The 24,500-nt window shown below is 39.9% G+C and overlaps 1 protein-coding gene across 31 annotated transcripts in view; it reads right to left on the bottom strand.

Moving 5' to 3' along the window:
* The window catches only part of CAMK2D (calcium/calmodulin dependent protein kinase II delta), a 308,358-nt gene that overhangs the window by 82,598 nt on the left and 201,260 nt on the right, over positions 1 to 24,500 (bottom strand).

Here is a 24,500-nt window from a genome sequence, read left to right as displayed (position 1 = left end):
AGTTCTTCTTCACTTTCTGCCATAAGGGTGGTATCATCTGCATATCTGAGTTTATTGATATTTCTCCCAGCAATCTCGATTCCAGCTTGTGCTTCATCCAGCCTAGCGTTTGTCATGATGTACTCTGGATATAAGTTAAATAAGCAGGGTGACAATATACAGCCTTGACGTACTCCTTTTCCTATTTGGAATCAATTTGTTGTTCCATGTCTAGTTCTAACTGTTGCTTCCTGACCTGTATAAAGATTTCTCAAGAGGCAGGTCAGGTGGTCTGGTATTCCCATTCTCTTTCAGAATTTTCCACAGTTTATTGTGATCCACACAGTCAAAGTTTATTGTGATCCACACACATACGACTCCATAATGGCTGATTTATATTCATCTAAACATTTTCCTATTTGCTTATGCATCACTAGATCCTGGCACACACTTTTCTGTACACCATAAAAATATTCAGACACATCTCTCATAGAAAGTGGTTTCTATGAAACTCATCAATTCTCTAAGGTCTGACAAAGTGTGTGCAACCATTCAGGAGTATTTTCTGAACAGAAAGAGAAGATTATACATATCATGGATGTAGAGTGTGAATTTGCAGGCTGTATTTCTTTGGAGGGAATTGTTTTTTTTAACTGCAATGGACATGTCTTTGTGGGCTAGAGGTGGCCTTCCAAAATGCATGTCACTTGGGGGCTGAGTGCTCACTTTTCCGTGTAAAAACACCCTGATCTCCTTAGTCCAAGTCTTCACCAGTAAATAAGACTCAGGCTTTGGCAGTGTCCTGGGAGTCAGCGGTGATCCCTTTCCAACTAGGAAGGAGTCTATCTGTCTGTCCTTTTTAATAAAGTGAAGACTTTCCCACAACTCAGCAACTGAATTTGGTTACTCCAGGAAGTTCATTCAAATCATGGACTTTGAGGCTCTCTAGCGAAGGTGATGTAACTCTCTTTGGGATTCATCTCTTTTCCAGGTCTGATAGATATAATGATTTGTGGCCAGAATTCCTTAAGTGGTGATTCTCTGGCTTACGCTTTTTTTTTCTCCCTGCTTAAACAATGATTTTAAATTTTAAAGTCACAAAACTTTGTAGTAAAATTTAAAAAATATGGAAACATACCAAGTCCTCTCCTATCTCTGGATCCCAATTCCACTCTCCGGAATAAACTAGTTTTAACTTTGTGTGTGTCCTTTCAATTTTTTGTATGTCTTTTGACATTTATACTTCTCCCTTTGCAAACGCACACAAAGAACACTTATCTCACTAAAGTGCAATTGTGCAACCACAAAAAGTAGGTTAATTGTGTTTTTCATTTTACATTAAATCATGGGCACTCTTTCACGTCAGAAGCATTTTCCCCCTATTAAACTAAGTAGTGCGCATGCGTGCGTGCATGACCATGTGCATCTTTGAGAGTATTTCTAAAAGATAAATTCTTATAAGTAAAATTATTGGGTCAAAGAGTACCCACATTTAAAATTTTGTTGGGAAGACAAACTATCCCAACTTTGCTGGGAAGGCACATTATCTTCCCAAATCGTTGCACCTCCAATATTGTCAAAGTGCTGACAGGCCCCTAGTATGACTAATGATGGTTATGGTCAATTAACAAAAATGCCTATCTAATTGGGGAAAAGTTAGCTCATGTTAATAGGAATTTTATTATGAGTGAAATGAATTATTTTCTTATATATTTGTCAGTCGTTCTTCCTTCCTTATTACGATCTGACTTGATTTTAAAAGAAAATTTCTGTTTTGGAGTTTTTTTTATTTTATTATTTAACTTTAGAATATTGTATTGGTTTTGCCGTATATCAACATGAATCCGCCACAGGTATACACGTGCTCCCCATGTTTTGGAGTTTAATCTTAAAATAGCTAACATTTGTCAAGTGCTTACCATGTGCCACACAGTGTGCTAAGCTTTAAATTCATTGAGAAGTTCTCATAATTTATGACGGTTTTACTACTAGCCCAGTTTATTGATGGGAAAATGGGAGTACAGAGAAGTAACTTGCCCAACTTTACAGAGCCCTGAGTGGCACAGGCGGGGCGTCCACTCCACAGCCCGCACTCGGCACCACTACACAGTACAGCTTTTCCAGTCATCACACTGTCCATCTCTCCAGAGGTTTAGAAGGTATGAGTCATCTGGTCAAGCACTGGGTGAAGATGTAAGGCTTGCTGTATGCAAGTGTGAGATAAAATTACCCTAAAACTGGTTTTTTATCGCTGTTCTTTTTTCTTCTTGCTTAATAAATTCTGAAACATCAAATGAAAACATTTTCTAGAGATCACCAGTTATTATTCTCTTCTGTATTTTCCTCTCCTACATGTAAAGATGTGATGCTAAAAACTATAGATTTGAAAGTTTATGTAACTTTCCCCCAGCTCCACTGCATTATGGATATTTGTAAGTTCTTTAATGTTGAAGTTACAACTTTTGACTCTATTATTTTTAGATATAAAATGGACACCTAAAATTATTTAAAGCTTCATAGGTGCAGACATAGAAAACGGACTTGTGGACACAGTGGGGGAAGGAGAGGGTGGTAGGAGTTGAGAAAGTAGCCTGACATATATTCACTACCAAGTGTAACACGACAGCTAGCGGGAAACTGCTGCGGAACTCCAGGAGCCCAGCCCGGCGCTCTGGGACCACCCAGAGGCTGGGATCGGGGAATGCGGGAGGCAGAGACAGAGAGGAGAGATAGATACATATAGTTATGATCGGTTTGCATTGTTGTAGGGCAGAAACCAACACAACACTGTAAAGCAATTTTCCTCCAATTAAAAAATAAACAAACACAAGGAAAACAGAAAAAAAAATCCTGTAACAACAGAAAAGCGTCACATGAGCTTGTTATGAAATCTATGGTTATGTATACATATAACTGCATTTACTGGCACAGCTAAGCTTTTCTCCCAGTTATAATCTATAATCATTTGTGCCCTAGACAAATTAGAATACTAAGTAATTAAATATTAGAGAGAAAGTACTTCCAACAAATCTATTGTCTCTATAATGATGATAACAGTTTTGTGAGATTTCTTCCTTTGAATGTGACCAACATAGATATGATGCATTCTCACATTTATCCTTGTTTCTGACCACAGGTACCAAGAAAATCTGTATATATTACATACAATCTTGGATTATTAAAGTGCTTAACAAATATTAATTAAAAAGTCTGTCATTAATCAAATTGCTGCCGCATATATAGTAGCTCCTTAAATAGATTATCTGCTCCATGAGAACTGCTGGATCCTAAATTATTAATACTAGGATCAGGACTTACTGAGCTTCGTTACCTTAGTGCCTACCCTAGCAACTAAGACGTAACATTTATTCAATTAATGAGTACTGAAATAACGATCAAATGAATTAACCAAGTCAGGAAATTATGCTACCCATCTACTATTACAAGTTTAGAATTTACATGAGCTCAAAAAGAAAAAATAAATCCCACTAAAATTTAGCTACACATGATAATAGGTTCTATTTCTTGAGGGTTCATATCTAAAGAAGAATACTGAAAAATCAGGTATAATTATTAAACATATAAATATAAGGGGTATAGAGTTCTACACTGAGTTGGAGATTAAGTAGTCAACTGTCTCAGAGTACTCTTTCGCATTTTCTAGCATTCGTTTTTCTCATTATTTAAAAATATCCTTGTGCAGTGAAGCCATTTTATCATTTTGACTATATGTATGACAAACGTCTGAGAAGGCAAAAATGGAGTTCTAATAGAACACAATGCCTTAAAAAGAAATTACTATACTTTTTTCTATACTCACATTACTTGTTTATTTAATAGAGCACAAAATTAAACAGGAGTTATTACTGATTTTGGAAAATTTTTAGTGTGTGAAGTTTCATAAAATTCACAAATTAAATCAGTCTGATGAATAAATTGTTAAATTAATTAGAGATTTTGTGAATAAATTGATGTTAGGGATCTGTACGACATGAGGTATATCAATTATATATTTGAATCATTAACTATCCTTTATGAACCTCCAGAACATTAGAGCTTACAGGAAAAAAAGATAATTCTGGAAGTATGAAAAGACGAGGCTCCACATATCTTAGAGATGAATATTTTTGTTGTTGCTTTCGTTATTTATTGAGATGCTAAATCATTCTCTGTTATCCAGCAAGAATGATTTGTGCTCCTAGTATATTTGTGAGTTATATCAGAAATGCTTAAAAGTAGTTTCATCTTAAATAAAACCCTAAGTTTCACAAGGATTATAGCTTTGACTATGACACTGAGCAGCCGCTGGAGTCCAAGATGTGCAAGACTGGGCTTTGGAAGGGAACACGGGGCCACCCTGAGTCAGGAGCCAGCACTGCTGCAGAGACGGGCCCGGTGCCTGAGGTGGCAGGCCAAACCCAGGGAGCTCGGGCTGCAGTCACGCCGGGAACAGGAGCCCAGAGCGGGGCCCGGCGGATGCACGGTGAGGAGGCAGTGTCTCCGAGGCAGGGCCAGGAGTGTCTAAGGAAAAAAAGGAGTAATTCCCTATGGAACTCTAAGTACAGAGTTGAAGAACAAACCCAACGAGCAGAGGCCACCAGACCCGAAACCCAAGGCTGTGAACAGAGCCAGCAGGAGTCACGTTAGTGAAGAATCACCAGGGTCAGATGTTTGCCTGTCTGTCCCAAAACATTTCACGTGCTCCCTTGCACCTGGGTGACGGGTGTGTGATCTAGTGATCTCCAGGGTAGAAGCTGTGACGCTAACGTGTTTGTACATGTTACCTGCAAGGTGCCTGGCACACTGCTTTCCACACTGGTGAACAATAACGACACACACCCACTGGTGCCCACCACACACGAAGCCCCAGTGCGTTCTAGGTCTCTTCGGGTTCTAACACAACCACCTCACGAGGCAGATACAAGTGCTCCCATTTGACACGTGAGCACACTGAAGCGGTGGAGGTTAAGGACTTCCCCAAGAACGCACAAAGTGAGAGAAAAAGGTTTGCGAGTTCTCATCGTGCTGCCCTAATCGCTGCCCCTTAGACACAACCTGCAGGGCAGGAGAGGGCGGGCCAAAGATGTCTGGAGAGCCCAAAGGATCACGTGGAAAGGCTGGGAATCACAGTGACATAAAGGCATTCCCACTTCTCTCTCTCTCAAATCCTGGACTAAAGGCAGACCAGATGCTGGTAAGGGCTGGTCAGAGTGAAGCTGATCAGGGTTTATTTACAGGAGTGTTACTGGTTGTTTTGGCCAGACAATCCTTCACCATGTGGACTGTCCCTTGCGTGGCACCAGGCCACACAGCAGGTGCTAGCGACACTACCTTGGCAGTGCGTCAACCCCACTACTTCCACCAGTCACCCCAAGGCTCCCCCGAGGCCCCCTTGAGGAGAACCACTGAGCTAAGGGAACAAAGTCTATGGAATACAACTGAAAACTCAGGCCTTCTTAACACATCTAACATACACAGTCAAACAAGCCAATCAATGGGCTTCCCTGGTGGCTCAGCTGGTAAAGAATCTGCCTGTAATGCAGGAGACCTGGGTTTGATCCCTGGTTGGGAAGATCCCCTGGAGAAGGGAACGGCTACCACTCCAGTATTCTGGCCTGGAGAATTCCATGGACTCTGTAATCCACGGGGTCGCAAAGAGTCGGGCACGACTGAGCGGCTTTCACTGTCACTTTCACCTTTCAAGCCAATCAGTGGTTCAGGGGCCTTTTGGGCAGACACTATGATGAACATTGTATCTTCAGTACCTTACAGAAGTACTGCCTGGCAGCAGAAAGCGCGTCATGAATCTTTGCTGGGTAAATAAATTATTAAACAATCCAGTGGATTAATGAAGACATATGCAGCTGTCCACAACTTTACGGTTTAACCTGTACTTAAGGTAAGATCTGAGGGGGAGAGGCCCAAGTACCTTTCATGTTATTTATCTACCAATCTCTAGACAAATCCTGCTGACTTTATCTCTAAAACGGATCAAGACTTCTTTCCATCTCCACCACAAGGTCACCGGTCCACGTCATCACTCACCTGCACCACTGCAATGGCCTCCTAAGTCACACCATGACCTCTCTTGCCCCTCTGCCGTCAATTATCCAGATAGCAGCTTTAAATGCACGTTGAATTTTATCTCAGGCCTCCAGGATGCTCTTACATACCTGCGCAGCGCTCCTTCAGGCAAACTCCTCGCAGGACCTGCCTGTCTCCTGAGCCTCCCTGGCGCCCCTCTCTGTGCTGCTCCGACCACACTGGCCTTCCTCCAGTTCTTTAAATACACCAAGCTCCTTCTTACCCCTGAGCCTTTTCATGTGCTTCTCTTCTAGAACTTTCCCTTACTCTCTATATCCATTGAATAAATTCCTCTTATCCTTCAAAATTTGGCTTAAATTTCTTATCCCCAGGCCTCTACTCATCCAAGTTATCTTATTGCCTTAGAACCCATTTTATTCTCCGTAACACCTATCACCAATACTTATCATTACGAATTCGTTTGTGTTTGCCCTTGTTTAATGTTCGTCTCTCTACCTGTATGGTTGCTCTGGGAGGGTAATTTGCTCCTGCTTTTCCACTATAAAATATAAAGTGCTGACTCACAGTGCCTGTGACAAGCACATTAAATGCTTATTAAATGAATGAGCCCAGAGTTTTATATTTCACAGACAGCCAGATATGTGGGATGATTACATATCAATGCCATTATGTTGATATTCCTGACATCATATCATTCACCATTACGTTTTATAAGAAAGCAGGGATCTCTCAGGCAGTTTTTCCCTAGAAACCACGTATTTCACTTTTGGACTTACAGTATCTTTCCCATAAGACAGAGTTTGTCAGTGAAATAATCATGTCTGATCACAAATGCAAGAAGTATTTGTTGAATTAATTATAAAGGCACATACTTGGATTAGAGATTGAGCAAGATAACTAGCTATGCTTATATTTTATTTTTTGAAGAACTGAACCCATATATGTCTTTATTTACTATAATTGAGTAAACAGACCAGGAACATCTGTATGTTCAAATTCTATTTGACATTATGCCCCTCTCATATGCTCAGAAATGTTCAGAATCCTTGGTGAATGATGCGTTTTAAGACGAGTCGAGTGGTGTGGCCACGACCAAGCACAATCAGATGTGTCAGACAGTTCTGACAGGGTGGCAGTGGTGGGCGTGGGGGTGGCTGATGCAAACTGGGGATGACTGACGCAAAACACAACTCTGGTTCACTGCTAATGCCATTATTAGTATCCTTTTTTTTTTTTTTAAAGCTAAGATCAATTTATTCTGTAAGTTACTTTATAGCTGAATGTCCAGTATCTGATAACACCTCTGAAGTAGTAGATTATTTGAGGTTGTCCAGAAATGTTTTTCTGAATGAATTCCAAATTGTATGATGGAAATCAAAAAAGGTAGAGAGTTGCTTTAACAGAAAGTCCAAAGAGTTTCTTATTGATTCTGATGGAGACAGATTTGCTGAGTCATACTAAGAATTAGAATCAAGATGATGAAACTGAGACAAGCCATTGGAAGTGTTTCATACAAACCCAAATCAGGCCAGGAGGAAAGGCGCCGTGCTGGAGGAGGCCCCGTGAGGGATATTAGAAGCAGGACTGTGTTCATGGACACTGTCCAGCCTGAAGTGTCATGCACAGTGGAGCAGTGGAGTGGGATGGCAGGATCCTAAACTCTTCAAAGGAGAGCTTCCTTTACTCCCACTTTTCTAATCTCTGGTGGCTGAATCTACCCTTTCAATATCATTCTGGATTTCTGTAATCTCCCTCAGTTGTAAAACTCATGCCAGTTCTACTATACAATCCCGTCCTCATTCCATCTTTCACAAATGTAGGTGAAAAACTTGGACCACAATCAAAAGTTCATATTCTTAAAGTTGCTTTTCCTCTTTGATGAACAAGAAAAAGCATGAATAAAAGCAGCACTGCTAACCACAATTAAGGGCACATGGAATAAGGCAAACTTCCCTGGTGGCTCAGACGGTAAAGCGCCTGTCTTCAACGCAGGAGACCCGGGTTCGATCCCTGGGTCGGGAAGATCCCCTGGAGAAGGAAATGGCAATCCACTCCAGTACTATTGCCTGGAAAATCCCATGGACAGAGGAGCCTGGTAGGCTACAGTCCATGGGGTCGCAAAGAGTCGGACACGGCTGAGCGACTTCACTTTCAAAAATGAGATAGGTTATTGTTGTTCTGTTACTATCACAGACTTCTTCAAGTAAGCAAATCAGCCACTAAGCTTATTATATTAGTGTGTTTGTGTGGTTTAATAAGATACCTTAATCTAAGACTAATTAAATGCTCAGGCAATGTATTGCAAAGATGTATATATCAAAATGGATACTTCCTGAAGGCAAGAAATAGACTGTAATTCTATGCATTAAAAAAAGTTTGATGCAAATTAACATCACAGTGAGATACCAACTCACAGCCACTAGCGTGGGTTACCACAAAAAAACAGAAAAGAATACGTGTTGGTGAGGATGTAGAAAAACTGAACACTTGTACACCACTGGTGGAAATCCAAAATGGTACAGCTGCTGTGGAAAACGGTATGACAGTTACAAAAAGTTTTAAATAGGATTACCATATGAGCCAGCAATTCTGCCTGTGATTGTGTACCCAAAAGAATTGGTTCCTGAAAAGATATCTGCACTCCCATGTTCATAACTGTACTACTCACAATGGTTAAAACACGTTCACTAGCTGATAAGAGGACAAGCAAAATGTGGTAAATGCCATCAATGAACCTAAAAAGGTAGTAAGTTTTGACATATGCAACAACATGGGTGAATCCTGAGGACACCATGCTAAGTGAAATAAGTCAGATACTGATAATTTCACTTACATGAGGTCCTCAGAGTAGTCAAAATCAGAGAGACAGCAAGGAGAATGGTGATCGCCAGGGACAGAGGAGAGGGAAGAATGGGGAGTTATTATATAGTGGATGTAGAGTTGCAGTCCTGCGCAATAAAAAGAGTTCCAAAGATGGATGGTTGTCCAACAATGTACATGCGCTCAATGCCACTTAACTGGACACGGAGATGGTTCAGCAATTTTTATGTTATGTGTATTTAAAAAAAATTAAAACAAATTATTTGATGATAATGAGGACAATGAAAAAGAGTACAATGTGATGAAGACTAAAAAAATATTGCTATTTCCTATTCCTTTATGAGTTCCAGAGAGATTCAGAAAGTTCTCCATACAAAAATCTTGAGTGCTAATGAAAAGTTCTATATCAGCTAGTTGTTAAAAGTGATAATTTGTTCCACTGTTACTTTTCCCTTTAGGCAGCATGCTCACGAGAATGAAGCAGATTCAACATAATAACTGGCTTGTTATTAGCCAACTGTGTGAGGTCAGGTCAGGCCAAGATTTTTGTGTGCTGTATTTTGCCTATTCATAAAATGCAAAGAGAAAATACAGCATTTTTCCCCCTATTCAGAGCCATCAGATAAGGGCTGTTACAATTTGTGCTCTACACAAAGGCACACGCCAAGGGAGCAAAGGGAGAGCTCTGACGCAGCCTTCCTCTACTCTCTAAGCAGCGCCTGTACCCGGAGCTTTCAGAATGGCACAGAAACACCAACAGGCTCTATATCTGACAAAGTTCCATGAGTAATTCAGTCCAGATTATCCCCTCCTCACCAAGACATGACCGCCACGACCCCAAAGCCTCTTCAGAATACCCAAAGACAGTCAGTGAGGCACACAAAATGTTCACGTCCTGGGAATATCCAATGTGAAAGTAAATGGTCTTTCTTCAGTGTCTGTGTGAGTCATTTCTACAATCCTTTGTAAGTCCTAATGGAAATCTTAAAACTGAAACTTAAGGCTGTGCAAGCTGTCTTTGGAGATCAGCAGAACCGTGTGCCCCTCTCATGTCTTATCATAGAACATACCTTTTTTGACTTGGGGTTGGTATCTTGAGGGTCCTGACCTAGGGATGGAGCCCGGGTCTCCTGCATTGTAGGCAGACTCTCTACCATCTGGCCACCAGGGAAGCACCCTGGCATACTCAGGGGCAGACTGTCTCTTTGGCAACTGAGGACTCGCAATTACACCGTTTGCACCAGTCCAGTCTTAGTTCACCAAAATCCTGTTTGGCACCTGAATGAGTTTTCTGAGGATGGACGAGCTGGTGTAATAATACACTCACATCTCCAGAAGAAGACACAACAGTGGACATCACAGTGCCTGTGCCTATCTAAAAAGAAAAAAAAAAACTGACATAACTGACAATCCGTCCAGGCAGACGTGGTGAGAGCCCTACTGAGGCATCAGGCTTCCTTGCCAAGCAGGGGCTCTGGTTCCTTAGATTTCCAGTCCTTGGAGCTGAAGCTGGGCCCAGGCACAAATGTATAAGACATTCTTGGAGGTGAGGGATCCGGCTGAAGGGAGTTGGTTACAGCCTGGACCCCCCAGTTTGGGAACAATAATCTTCAGTTGAAGATACAAGAGCAAAGGAGAAATGTTTTTCAACACTCAGGTAATCTGCAGTATAAATAAATCGTAGAGAGAAAAATTCCATTCTTACTTAATTTTCTGCTTCACCTATCCAAGCTAACTGCATATCCTGGTCACATTTTAAAGAGAAGTCAATTTATATATTTATAGCAAGTTTTTTAAAAAAAATAATGAAGTCATTGATATTTTATGACATCAATATTTTTAGTAATCTATAAATTATATATATTAGTTTTGCATATATCAGATGTATACACACATTTTAGCTGTTTGTTGCTAAGTCGTGTCTGACTCTTTTGTGGCTCCGTGGACTACAGCCCGCAAGGCTCCTCTGTTCGTAGGATTTCCCAGGCAAGAATACTACAGTGGGCTGCCATTTCCTTCTCCAGGGGATCTTTCCAACCCAAGGATCAAATGTGTGTCTTCTGCATTGATGGGCAGATTCTTTACCACTGAGCCACCAGGGAAGCCCATATATATGTATAATGTCCCCCTTATAAAAAAATATATAGATTCTCATTTTAAGAAATGAGATTTCTAACATATCATACATGTATGATCAAGATGTATTTACAACATACTTGATAGGCCATACTCTAATGTGCATAAAAATAAAAACCAAAAACAAGAATGAAAGCAATCACCACTTATACATTTATATATCCTATAGATATTCTGAAGAATCATAAGAGAAAATGTACAAAGGCTTCCCTGGTGGCTCAGACGGTAAAGCGTCTGCCTGCAGTGTGGGAGACCCAGGTTCGATCCCTGGGTTGGGAAGATCCCCTGGAGAAGGAAATGGCAACCCACTCCAGTGTTCTTGCCTGGAGAATCCCAGGGATGGGGAAGCCTGGGGGTCTGCTGTCTATGGGGTCGCATAGAGTCGGACATGACTGAAGCGACTTAGCAGCAGCAGCAGCATAGATATTCTGAAGAATCATAAGAGAAAATGTACAAAGGCTTCCCTGGTGGCTCAGACGGTAAGCGTCTGCCTGCAATGCGTGAGACCCGGGTTCGATCCCTGGGTTGGGAAGATCTCCTGGAGAAGGAAAATGGCAACCCACTCCAGTACTCTTGCCTGGAAAATTCCATGGACTGAAAGGCTCCCCAGAGCCTGGTAGGCTACAGTCCATGGGGTTGCAGAGTTGGACACGACTGAGCAACTTCACTTTACTTTACTTCACTTTATGTTTTTAAAAGAGTGTAAAAATCTACCTGATTAGAAACAGTTTGAGTACTGGGGAGAAATTCTCTATTAATTGAACAACTGGAATTCAGTAAAGCTATCAGAAGTACCACTACATAAAAGATAAACTAAAATCTTGATACTTTGCTATGCCTTGTCATTTACTAGAGTAAGTTTCAAGCACTACGACACGGACAAGATTATTCTAAATCTGCAGGTGTGCTAATAGCTTCAGTCATGTCCAACTCTTTGCAACCCTACGGATTGTAGCCCACCAGGATCCTCTGTCCATGGGATTCTCCAGGCAAGAATACTGAAGTGGGTTACCATGCCCTCCTCCAGGGGATCTTCCTGACCCAGGGATCAAACCATGTCTCTCTCTTACATCTCCTGCACTGGCAAGCAGGTTCTTTACCACTAGCCCCACTTGAGAAGCCCATTATAGATTTAGCTTCATATTAAAATCACTGCCATTAAATAATCTCTTGCAATACCACCATTTTTTGCCCATATTTTGTTATTTATTATGCCTGGATAACCAGAGAAAAATGATAATCACTTAAAAAAAAAAAGATTCTGCCATTAACACTCTGATGAATGTTACTAAGTGATCATCATCACCTCATAAACTACAAATCATTAATCTTTTTACATATACGGAACCAGCCAAGGATTGCTACTGAGGTTCTACTGGATTTTCCTGTCAATTCCTATTTTCATTGTTAATGCCAAGACAACTGCCTTTGACTGAAAATATCACTGCAGCTACGTTTGGTTTCACAAGTTAACTGGACTGAAACAGTTTGTTTATCTCAGTGATTCATCTAAAAGTTGGCTTTAGCCACCAGAAGAATGGGCCTATATTTAGCCACAAAATGCTTGGATCACCTTATGAAAGCAGGAAAGTGACTGCAAACGATGGGTGAATTTATACCCCAAACCCAAATTCTAACATATTTCTGACCAACATTACTCCAGAAAGACTCCTGGACCAGAGATGACAGATGGGGGAGCCTAGTGGTTCAATGATTCATCCTTGTAAGACAATGCTCTAAAACACTGAGGTTTTCCAGGATGCCAGGTCTTGAATATTCAGAAGACCAGCAGACTCTCTGCTGGAGAGCACACAGTGTTACTGTTGATCCCTCTGGGTGTGCAAATGTTTACAAAGGAAGGACTCAAGCTTATGTGGCTGCAAGCTATTTACTGGTGGTTATTGTTTTGTGAATTCAGGGAATAACAGGAATTTCCCCACTGAATTCTCCAGTTAGAAACAGATGTGTTCTAACTTCTTCTTCCTGATAGTACAAATAACTATGAGGAGTTAGGCTTGTCACCTATACCTCAGAATCTTTTACAAGCTAATTTTACAAATATTACTGAACTGTATCTGTGATATGTATGAGGCTTGCCCATACCAACAGATAAGGATTTAAAGAATCAAATTGTAAGTTTTATCATCAAGCATTTGTTCTACTGAAAAAAGCAGAAAAGTAAATTGAAAATTATCTTTCTGTGGAATATGCTTCAAAGCATAGGTCTGTTTTTAAATCCTTAAGACCTGGCAAATCCTAGTAACTAGAAAATCTTCTCATTTACACAGGAACCACGTGCACCTGTAAGTAAAAAATGCTTCATCCAGTACTCATCTATTTTGGTGTGATGAAGAAAAGTTAGCATGAATGTGGACTCTGTTAAGAGCATACCGATAAACAAGTACCATCCACCCTGGAATACTACACTGATGGGTGCCCAATGTCAGTAACCCTGGGGGTCCTTTCACAGATTGTCACCTGATGGAGCTTATGAACAATTCCTGCCACTTTCTCCATTCTCACAGAGGGCTTTACACTACTGCTATATGAATTCAAGAAGTCACACTCTTTGTATACAGGAAAAGTGAAAAGACAGGAGTGGGTAATCAAGTCACAGAAGAGAGAATTATAAATTCTTTCTGGGGGTCAGAGAAACCTTCAAGACTGAGAGGTTGTTGGAGAAGGCATTTATTAACACATAAATGAGGAAGAGCAGGCCAGGAAGAAGCACGGGAGAGTAATGCCAAGGCAGAGATGGGAGTTTAGCTGGAGAAAGATGGAGAGAGAAAGGGGTCAAAAGGATTGGAAACAGGAATCTCAATCTCTTCTTATTGGGTCCCTACATTGTTTCCGTCTGTTGTTCACAATGGATACTCTGTATATACCTTATTAAAGGGATTTCCAGGTGCTAAAAAACTCCCTACTTTTAACAACATTCCTTTTGGTATGCTCCAGTGGTCATGCTTTCACACTGGAAACTAGTCATAAATTAATTTCTAATATCACAACATTTCCCCAAATACATGAATAAAGACTCAAACTAGAATCTAGTGTGTTTTTTCAAAATATAATGCTGGATTAATTTTCACACAGGTTACAGAAATAATGCTTCTTGAAGGGATGCCTGGGAGAGTAACCTTATTTTTACAAGTATACCAAGAATTAGTCTTGCTTATATTCCCAACTCTCTGATGCAGTCAATGGCAAATGAGTAATTTAGTACCTGTTTCCAGGTCTAGCACTCATCCTCACGAATTCTTCACGTTTAAGCTTGAAGACTCTACTGCCAATGCACCACACTTATTATTGGACAATGGACTTCGTATGTTTTTACTTTGTATTTTTTAGTTGGGTCTCTGGAATACTACAACGATTAATTGCACATGAGTATGCACACACTTGCACACACACCCCTTTACTTCATAAGTGAGAAAAACACAGAGCTCCATTTGCTATGGTAATTTTATCTAACTTTTTATTGGCTATACAATGCTCAATGAATTAAAAAAAAATGAGAATCATGGTAAAGCTATAGGAATTCAGAATAATTAGCTGAATAGCCACATTTCTAAATTATGGATTTTTTTCCTAAGGAAAGGAAGCTACATTTCTTTCAGATAAAATGGAATAGAACATTCTTTGCATCCTCTGCAAATGAGAAGCAACTCCTCTGGTTTTGGTAACTTCTTTGTCAGAATTCCCTTAAGAAATAGCTAAGAATCTTACTTACATCAAAATGCTACAGGCAAATTATTGTGTTAAGTACTTGTTTGAAATCTCATTTATAATTACGTTCTTAGCATGTTGTTTATCTAGAATAGAAAGACCTAGATCATTCAATTACTGTCAATTTAAAAAAATGAATCACCTATTTGTGTATTTGTGCATTACCTATACTACCTTCCAAAAGGGATGTAAATCAGCTTATTATCTGTAAAATTACCTAAATTATCAAATTTTCTCACCTGAAGTCTAAGTGCATGTACTAATGTTTCTTATTCAAGCTAACATACAAAAGGAGTAACAAATCTGTACTTAATTGCTACCTACAAAAATCTACCCAATCTTAGATTGCCTCCATTTTTATCACAATAGCTCAGTAAGACAGGTGCTTAAATTTAATAATTAATTGTTCACTGAGTAAAAAATATTTGTTGCTTATTATGCGCAAGCTGCTGTGTTAATGCTTAATTTATTGGTTTAATCATTTGGTTAATGGGTTTTTCCTAAAATATAAAATTAGCCTCTCAGGAATATAAGGTTTAATTTAATTAATTACTGCAGAACTACAACTTCCTAATTCACAGTTAGTAGTAGTTCTATCACTAGTCATTAAGAAGACAACATGATCTTTAGATGTGCATTTAAAGATGAAATATATTCTTACATACATATTAAACACTGTATTTGTAGGACTTATTAGTGATAACAATTCATCCCTGGAATATAAATGCTAAGTAAGCATAATGCTAATCAACTTTAGCATGATGCCAGATGAAACCACATTCACACGCTCTGGGCCCAAGGTTTCATCTGACACGTGGGTTTCCTTCCCCCAGAGCGTTCTCTCTGTTTCTGACACGCCTCACTTCTTCTTCCTCCTGTGCATCCTTCCCCTTCCCTGTCTCCAGCTCCACAGGGAAAAGGGTGTTGCAGACATACTGAGCCACTCTGTGGGATCCTAGGAAGGGAACCCCAGGATGCTTCAATGTCCAGCTCTGAGATGGTGGGTTGCTAGATGGGTATATTGACAGATGGTTACTCTGAAGTTCCCTAATGTTGAAAAGAAGGAAAGATGATTCACTAGGAGACACCTCTCAAGATCAGAGGGAGCAAAGGTAGTAGCGGAATACTGTTTTAGTTAATTCAAGTCTGTGGTGTACCTATATTCAACTCTGTATAAAGAACAAGTAAGTGGGGATTTATATATAATTATGACTGATTCGTGATGATATGCAGTAGAGACCACCATAGCATTATAAAGCAATTATCCTCCAATTAAAAAAAAAGAACAAGAAGGAACAAGAAAATTCAGCATAGTGTCATAAATCCCCTAAATATTACTCAATGTTAAGATTTGTATTTTGCTTAAGCAAATTTTAACATTAGCAGTCCTTGGAAAAAGGGGAGGGAAGAATTTAGTGAAAAATATAGACTGTGATGGTGTAAAAGGAAGCCAGCCTTAGAATTTAGCAATCTCTTAGTGAAATCTATGAAATAAACACTCATGCTTCTTTTAAACTTCCATTTGTATCTATTAAATATCTACTTTTCCATTTATAAAATGTTACCTTATATTAATTCTTTACACTAAAACTGTAGGAAATTCTCCAAGAGATGGGAATACCAGACCACCTGACCTGCCTCTTGAGAAACCTATATGCAGGTCAGGAGGCAACAGTTAGAAATGGACACAGAACAACAGACTGGCTCCAAATAGGAAATGGAGTACGTCAACGCTGTATACTGTCACCCTGCTTATTTAACTTATATGCAGAGTACAACATGAGAAATTCTGGGCTGGAAGAAGCATAAGCTGGAATCAAGATTGCCGGGAGAAATATCAATAACCTCAGATATGCAGATGACACCACCTTTTTGGCAGAAAGTGAAGAGGAACTAAAAAGCCTCTTGATGAAAGTGAAAGAGGAGAGTGAAAAAGCTGGCTTAAAGCTCAACATTCAGAAAACTAAGATCATGGCATCTGGTCCCATCACTTCATGGCAAATAGATGGGGAAACAGTGTCAGACTTTATTTTGGGGGGCTCCCAAATCACTGCAGATGGTGACTGCAGCCATGAAATTAAAAGATGCTTACTCCTTGGAAGGAAAGTTATGACCAACCTAGATAGCATATTCAAAAGGAGAGACATTACTTTGCCAACAAAAGTCCATCTAGTCGAGGCTATGGTTTTTCCAGTGGTCATGTATGGATGTGAGAGTTGGACTATGAAGAAAGCTGAGAGCCTAAAATTGATGCTTTTGAACTGTGGTGCAGGAGAAGACTCTTGAGAGTCCCTTGGACTGCAAGCAGATCCAACCAGTCCATTCTAAAGGAGGTCAGCCCTGGGTGTTCTTTGGAAGGAATGATGCTAAAGCTGAAACTCCAGTACTTTGGCCACCTCATGCAAAGAGCTGACTCATTGGAAAAGACTCTGATGCTGGGAGGGATTGGGGGCAGGAGGAAAAGGGGACAACAGAGGATGAGGTGGCTAGATGGCATCACTGACTCGATGGACGTGAGTTTGAGTGAACTCTGGGAGGTGGTAATGGATAGGGAGGCCTGGCGTACTGCGATTCATGGGGTTGCAAAGAGTTGGACACGACTGAGCGAATGAACTGAACTGAACTGAACTGAAGGAGGCAAAAGACCTGTACTCAGAAAACTATAAGATACGGATGAAAGAAATCAAGATGACATAAACAGAAAGATATACCATGTTCTTGGACTGGAAGAATCAATATTGTGAAAATGACTATACTACCCACAGTGATCTACAGATTCAATGCAATCCTTATCAAATTACCAATAGCAATTTTTCACAGAATTGTAACAAAAAACTTTACAATTTGTATGGAAACACAGCGATCTCAAATAGACAAAGCAATCATGAGGAAGAAAAACACAGCAGGAGGAATCAGATCAGGCTCCCTGACTTCAGACTATACTACAAAGCTACAGTAATCAAGACAGTATGGCTCTGGCACAAAACCAGAAATACAGATCCATAGAACAGGAAAGAAAGCCCAGAGATAAACCCATACACCTATGGTCACCTTATCTATGACAAAGGAGGAAAGAATATACAATGGAGAAAATGCAGTTTCTTCAGCAAATTATGCTCGGAAAACTGGAAAGCTACATGCAAAAAAAAAAAAAAATTAGAACATTCTTTAAATACCATATACTCTTTATTAAATACTATACACAAAAATAAACTTGAAATGGAGCAAAGTCCTAAGTATAAGACCAGATTTATAAAACTCTTAGAGGAGAATATAGGCAGAACACTCTGACATAAATGTTTTTTGATCCATTTCATTTATTAATGGAAATAAAAATAAAAGTAAACAAATGGGACCTAATTAAACTCAAAAGCTTTTGCACAGCAAAGGAAACCATAAACAAAACAAAAAGACAACTCACAGAATGGGAGAAAATATTTGTGAACAACGTGATAGATGGAATTAGCCTCCAAACTTTACAAAGAGTGCATGTGATTCACTATCAAAAAATAATCAACCCAATCAAAAAAATGGGCAGAAGACCTAAATAGACATTTCTCCAAAGAAGGCCTACAGATGGCCAACAGGCACATGAAAAGATGCTCTAACTGTATCAGAGAAATGAAAATCAAACTATAATGAGGTATCACCTCACACCAGTCATAATCACCATCATCAAAAAGTCTACAAACAATAAATGCTAGAGAGGGTGTGCAGAAAACGGAACCCTCCTACACTCTTGGTGGGAATGTAAATTGGTACAGATTGTATGGAGAACAGTATGGAGGTTCCTTAAAAAACTAAAGAGTTACCATGTGATCTAGGAATCCCACTCCTGATTATATATCCAGAGAAAAACATGGTTGGAAAGGATGCGTGCACCTCAGTGTTCACTGCAGCACTGTTTTGCAATAGCCAAGATGTGGAAGCATCCCAAGTGTCCATCAGGAGATGAATGGATAAAGATGTATAGCGCAATATTACTCGGCCATTGAAAAAGAATGAAATAATGCCATTTGCAATAATGTGGATGGACCTGGAGATGACCATGTTGAATACTAAGTGAAGTCAGTCAGACAGAGAAAGACAAATACCATGGTATTGCTCATATGGGGAATCTAAAAAAAAAAAAAAAAATGATACAAATGAACTTACTTATAAAACAGAAACAGACTCACAGACTTAAAGAATGAACTTACAGTTACCAGGAGGAAATGGTGTGGGGAGGGATAATTAGGGAGTTTGGACTGACATGTACACACTGCTGTATTTAAAATAGATAACCAACAAGGACCTACTCTTTAGCACAGGGGGCTCTATTCAATATTCTGTAATAAATGGGGAAAGAATTTGAAAAAGAATAAATAGTTGTAGATGTATAAGAGAATCACTTTGCTGTATACCCATAACTAACACAACATTGTTAATCAACTATGCTCCAATATAAAATAAGAATTAAAAAAGCACCCCTGCGTCTGGATTCATTCTTCCAAGCCCCCTCCTGATCTGTGATCTCGTCGTCCATGCCACACTGAGGGGCTGTCGCCAGAACACTCATCAGCACTCTCGCATCTCATTTATGTCACTCTGCACCTTACACTGGGTCTGCACTGCTTTTAACACTCCCCACCAATAGCTCCATATTTTCTTGTTTCCATGAGAGTCTGCTTCTAGGAATTTCCTATCTCATTCATAAACACTCCTTTGTTTTCCTAGCAGTCACCTCCTTAAATTTTGACATGGAATAAGATGATCTTTTGTGAAAACAATACTTCCTATGATTCAAACTGGCTATGCACGACAGTGAATATGGAGCTTGGATGTCCCCAAAAGCACCTTAAATTCAATTAACTGTATTGTCTTTATAACAAGACCTGCTTCTCCTCTCATATCCCAAATCTCATTAAATAGTACAATGAAGTTAACCAAGCCAACAACCTGGCTAATTATGCTTGACTAACTTTATCCTTTTTTCTCTATCAGTTAATAAGCTCTGTTAATTTTGCCTTCTAAATATTTCTTGATTCACTCTAATATTTTTTCATTCTTCCTACTGCTGCCACACTCACATAATCTCTGAACTAGAGAAATACATCAGTTTTGTGACTGGCCACCCTCTTCCATTTTTACCTTGTCCCACATTGCAAGCAGCACAATCTGCCAAAAAAAGCAAATATGATCCTGTGACTTCCCTGCTACAAGCTCTTCCATGGCTACCCATTCTCTACGTCTTCTTACTAGGGGCGTTTTGCACATATGGGCCTCAAGAGCAATGTCAAGGCATGACCACTGACCTTCTTCCCTAAAGCTAAGACTCATTCAGTTCAGTTCAGTCACTCAGTCGTGTCTGACTCTTTGTGACCCCATGCACTGCAGCATGCCAGGACTCCCTGTCCATCACCAATTCCCGGTGCCTACTCAAACTCATGTCCATCATGTCAGTGACGCCATTCAAATATCTCATCCTCTGTTGTCCCCTTCTCCTCCCGCCTTCAACCCTTCCCAGCATCAGGGTGTTTTTTAACGAGTCAGTTCTTCGCATCAGGTGGCCAAAGTATTGGAGTTTCAGCTTCAGCATCAGTCCTTCCAATGAATATTCAGGACTGATTTCCTTTAGGATGGACTGGTTGAATCTCCTTGCAGTCCAAGGGACTCTCAAGAGTCTTCTCCAACACCACAGTTCAAAAGCATCTGTAGCATATAGTTTCAAGACGTAACCACTGCATACACAGATCTCATGGGCTGGCTCTCTTGCAGAGCTCTTTTTATTTCACATAAATTGCCTTAGACTTCAGCTACATGCATTATATCTCCATGTGTTTTTAATGATTCCCTGCTGATAATGCCTAGATGGCCTATATTCTGTTTTCTTTCAGTTTACACTCTTCAAAAAAGAAGCCCAAGGCTTTTCCAGGAAGGCTTCCCTAAAACCCACTAACAACACACTGTGCTTGTTTGATTTAAATTACACATGACACTGAGACCATCTGCTCTACACCTAAATCCCTAACTGTATCTCAAGATCAGGAATGGCAAAGACCATGTCTTATTCATTTTTTTTCGTATCTCCTATGAGATACCCCAAAACACAGAGTAACACCAAAGTGTAACAGAATGCCTGAGACATATTAGTAGCTCAAAAACATTACTTGAAAAAGAAGCAGCTTAATAAACATTACTGGGAAAGAGTAGATGCAAATATGAAATCATTTAAAACAGAGAAGTGGAAGTATGGAGAATTTCTGTTATTAAAATTTTCCTTTAAAGAGGGGATATAAAACTTCTGTCTTTCCAGTCACTTGCACATTTATTTTTTTTAAAACAAGTATTTACCAAGTGTCTATGTATGAGACATATATTAGTAGATGGATATGATGATCCCTAACCTTAAAAAACTAGAAAATATATAACATAGTAGGACATCATCAAGTACAATATAACCAAACACCCATGTCATATGTAAAAATACATCAATTCAAATTTTGAAGCATAAATGCTTAGCTATTACTATAAATAAGTCAGTGGAAATATGAAATGAAAACAGTTAAGTTTAGAATCTTCAAAAAAAGAAAAAAAAACACACACAACATTAAACCACAGGATGTGGTCACTCCTCAATCAGACCACAAATACCTTACCACTAGGTCACTAGATGCAGATAAGCCTATAATTAAAAATGTTTTCAGCTGGTGCCACAGTGTGCTGGTTTGCAAAGGAGAATCAACAGGGTAAGGGGTTGGTGATTAGACAGGGTCGTGGTCTGGTAAATTTACTCACATTTAGAAGGGTTATGCTTTTTTTTTTTTTTTGGTTTCCAAGTATCTGGCAGAATACCCTTCACACAGAAGTGATATAATAGATGAACAAATGAATGTGTGCATGAGAGACAAATGCCACTGGACATGATCTCTGCCACCCAGAGAACAGATTCATTTAATCTGAATCACTTCTGAGAGTGCTGAACAAACAGTAGAGAAGGAGCTTTTCTGAACTCAAGAGCTTGACTTCCTACAGAACAGAAAAATTTAACACAGGCTAGTAACGGTTCCCAGATGTACCTCTGGAAGACTGTGTTGTGTTTGTTATTTGATATTCTGAAATACCAGAGTTTCTATACACTTTTCTCATTGTAAAATGTTTTAAGCTCTTCCAGTTATCCTGTGAGGTTGTCACATTTTCCTTTCAATATTATCTTTGGTTAGGACTAGGACAGAGACTCAGTCAGAAAAGGGAAGGATGGATGGAAGGGAAGGTTCTCCCCAGGGAAAATGAGCTGAAGAGGCTGTGCTGTAAGTGAGAAACTTGCTCTGCAGTTCTGCCCCAGTAAAAGGAGCAGGAATCCCGTTCTTTTAAATTCCTGTCCTTTTCTAAGCTCTGAATGTTCTCTATACATTTACTATATATATATGTGTGTGTGTGTGTATATATATATATATCTACAGTTCATTCCAAAAACTCCAATTTACCTTCTCAAGATGACACTGAAGTTTTTCTCTCTTTCTCACCTGCCCTTACTCAAATCACTATCTTTTGTTGTTGTTGAACTCCTGCAGTATCCATTTCCCCTGCTTCCATCTGGCCTCCTATAGCTGCTGCACCACACTACTGCGAGAGAAACAGATCCTTAACGTCCCAGCTCTAAGCTTTCCAGCGGTTTCTCACAGCACACAGCACAACAGCAGGTCTACCTTGAACTCTGGTGTTGGAGAAGACTCTTGAGAGTCCCTTGGACGGCAAAGAGAGAAAACCAGTCCATCCTTAAGGAAATCAACCCTGAATATTCACTGGAAGGACTGATGCTCAAGCTGAAGCTCCAACACTTTGGCCACCTGATGTGAAGAACCAACTCATTGGAAAAGACCCTGATGCTCGGAAAGACTGAGGGCAAGAGGAGAAAGGGACGACAGAGGACGAGATGGTTGGATGGCATCACCGACTCAATGGACATGAGTTTGAGCAAGCTCTGGGAGATAGTGAAGGGCAGGGAAGCCTGGTGAGCTGCAGTGCATGGGGTCTCAAAGAACAATTCCCTTCTTTGGCCCTCAAGGCCTTTTGAGCTCTGTCAGCGTACCTATCTTATGCATTACTTTACAACCCTGTCCCCAAGTCCTTGTGATATTTTAAGCACTGACCTTCCTTTGACTCCTCACTGAGGTCATTCTTAGAACTGTGCCTGTTGCTTACTGTGGGTAGAATCTCTACTTCCAGATCTTCTCAGGCTTTGGGCTTCTGCTCCTAACACCGCACAGTGGCCCTTCCCTGGTCATCACCTTCAAGTCAGCCCCCAGTCACTTGCCACATACCATCCAATTTTCTTCATAGCACTAAAAAATGATCTAAAATTACCTTACTGGCTTTACTTGCTTATTTACTTATCTATTTCCTCTTTCCTCAACTACTACAACATAAGTTCTGTCTCTTCCATCACTGTATTTTCAGGGCTAGGAAGAACATATGCATATGGCAAGTATGAAATCTCTTGACTGAATTAATTAATAAATAATCAGATTCACTGGAATTAAGATTGGTCAATGAGGGGAAAAAAACAAATCAGAGCCAAAGAATGAACATTATAGCAAATACTGGATGGAACTGAAATTGGTTAGAATGACAAGCTTAGAAGCTAGCCATCTTGTGTTACAATTGCAGGTCTGCTACTTAGCTATCTCTGTGATTTAGGAAAGTTACTTAACCTCTCTGAGCTTTAGTGTCTTTACCTATAAAATGACCAAAAAAATAAAAAGTCCCTAGTACTATTGATGTAAGCATTAAAGAGTTAAAGTAGTTGAAGAAAACAAACAGTATCAGGTACCCAATGAACATTAGCTATAATGATTATCATTTCAACATAGTATGTCCACTTTTGTTCAGTTCAGTTTAGTCGCTCAGTCGTGTCTGACTCTTTGCGACCCTGTGGATTGCAGCACGCCAGGCTTCCCTGTCCATCACCAACTCCCCGAGCTTGCTCATACTTATGACCATCAAGCTGGTGATACCATCCAACCATCTCATCCTCTGTCATCCCTTCTCCTCCCACCTTCAATCTTTCCGAGCATTAGAGTCTTTTCCAATAAGTCAGGTCTTCACATTAGGTGCCCAAAGTATTGGAGTTTCAGCTTCAGCATCAGTCCTTTCAATGAATATTCAGGACTGATTTCCTTTAGGATGGACTGGCTGGATCTCCTTGCAGTCCAAGGGACTCTCAAGAGTCTTCTCCAACATCACAGTTCAAAAGCATCAATTCTTTGGCCCTCAGCTTTCTTTATAGTCCAACTCTCACATCCATACACGACAACGGGAAAAACCATAGCCTTGACCAGACGAACCTTTGTTGGCCAAGTAATGTCTCTGCTTTTCAATATGCTGTCTAGGTTGGTCACAGCTTTTCTTCCAAGGAGCAAGCGTCTTTTTATTTCATGGATGCAGTTACTATCTGCAGTGATTTTGGAGCCCAAAGAAATAAAGTCTCTCAGTTTCCATTGTTTCCCCATCTATCTGCCATGAAGTGATGGGACCAGATGTCATGATCTTAGTTTTCTGAATGTTGCATTTTAAGCTAACTTTTTCAGTTTCCTCTTTCACTTTCATCAAGAGGCTCTTGAGTTGTTTCACTTTCTACCATAAGGGTGGTGTCATCTGCATATCTGAGGTTACTGACATTTCTCCAAGCAATCTTGATTCCAGCTTGTGCTTCATCTACTCTTGCATTTTGCATGATGTACTCTGCATATAAGTTAAAAAAAGCAGGGTGACAATAACAGCCTTGATGTACTCCTTTCCCAATTTGGAACCAG

Source organism: Bos taurus, chromosome 6, assembly GCF_002263795.3.
Source record: "Bos taurus isolate L1 Dominette 01449 registration number 42190680 breed Hereford chromosome 6, ARS-UCD2.0, whole genome shotgun sequence".
Classification (NCBI taxonomy): Eukaryota; Metazoa; Chordata; class Mammalia; order Artiodactyla; family Bovidae; genus Bos; species Bos taurus.
Note: the sequence above shows the minus strand (reverse complement) of the source record. Positions and strands in the feature narration are given on the sequence as shown.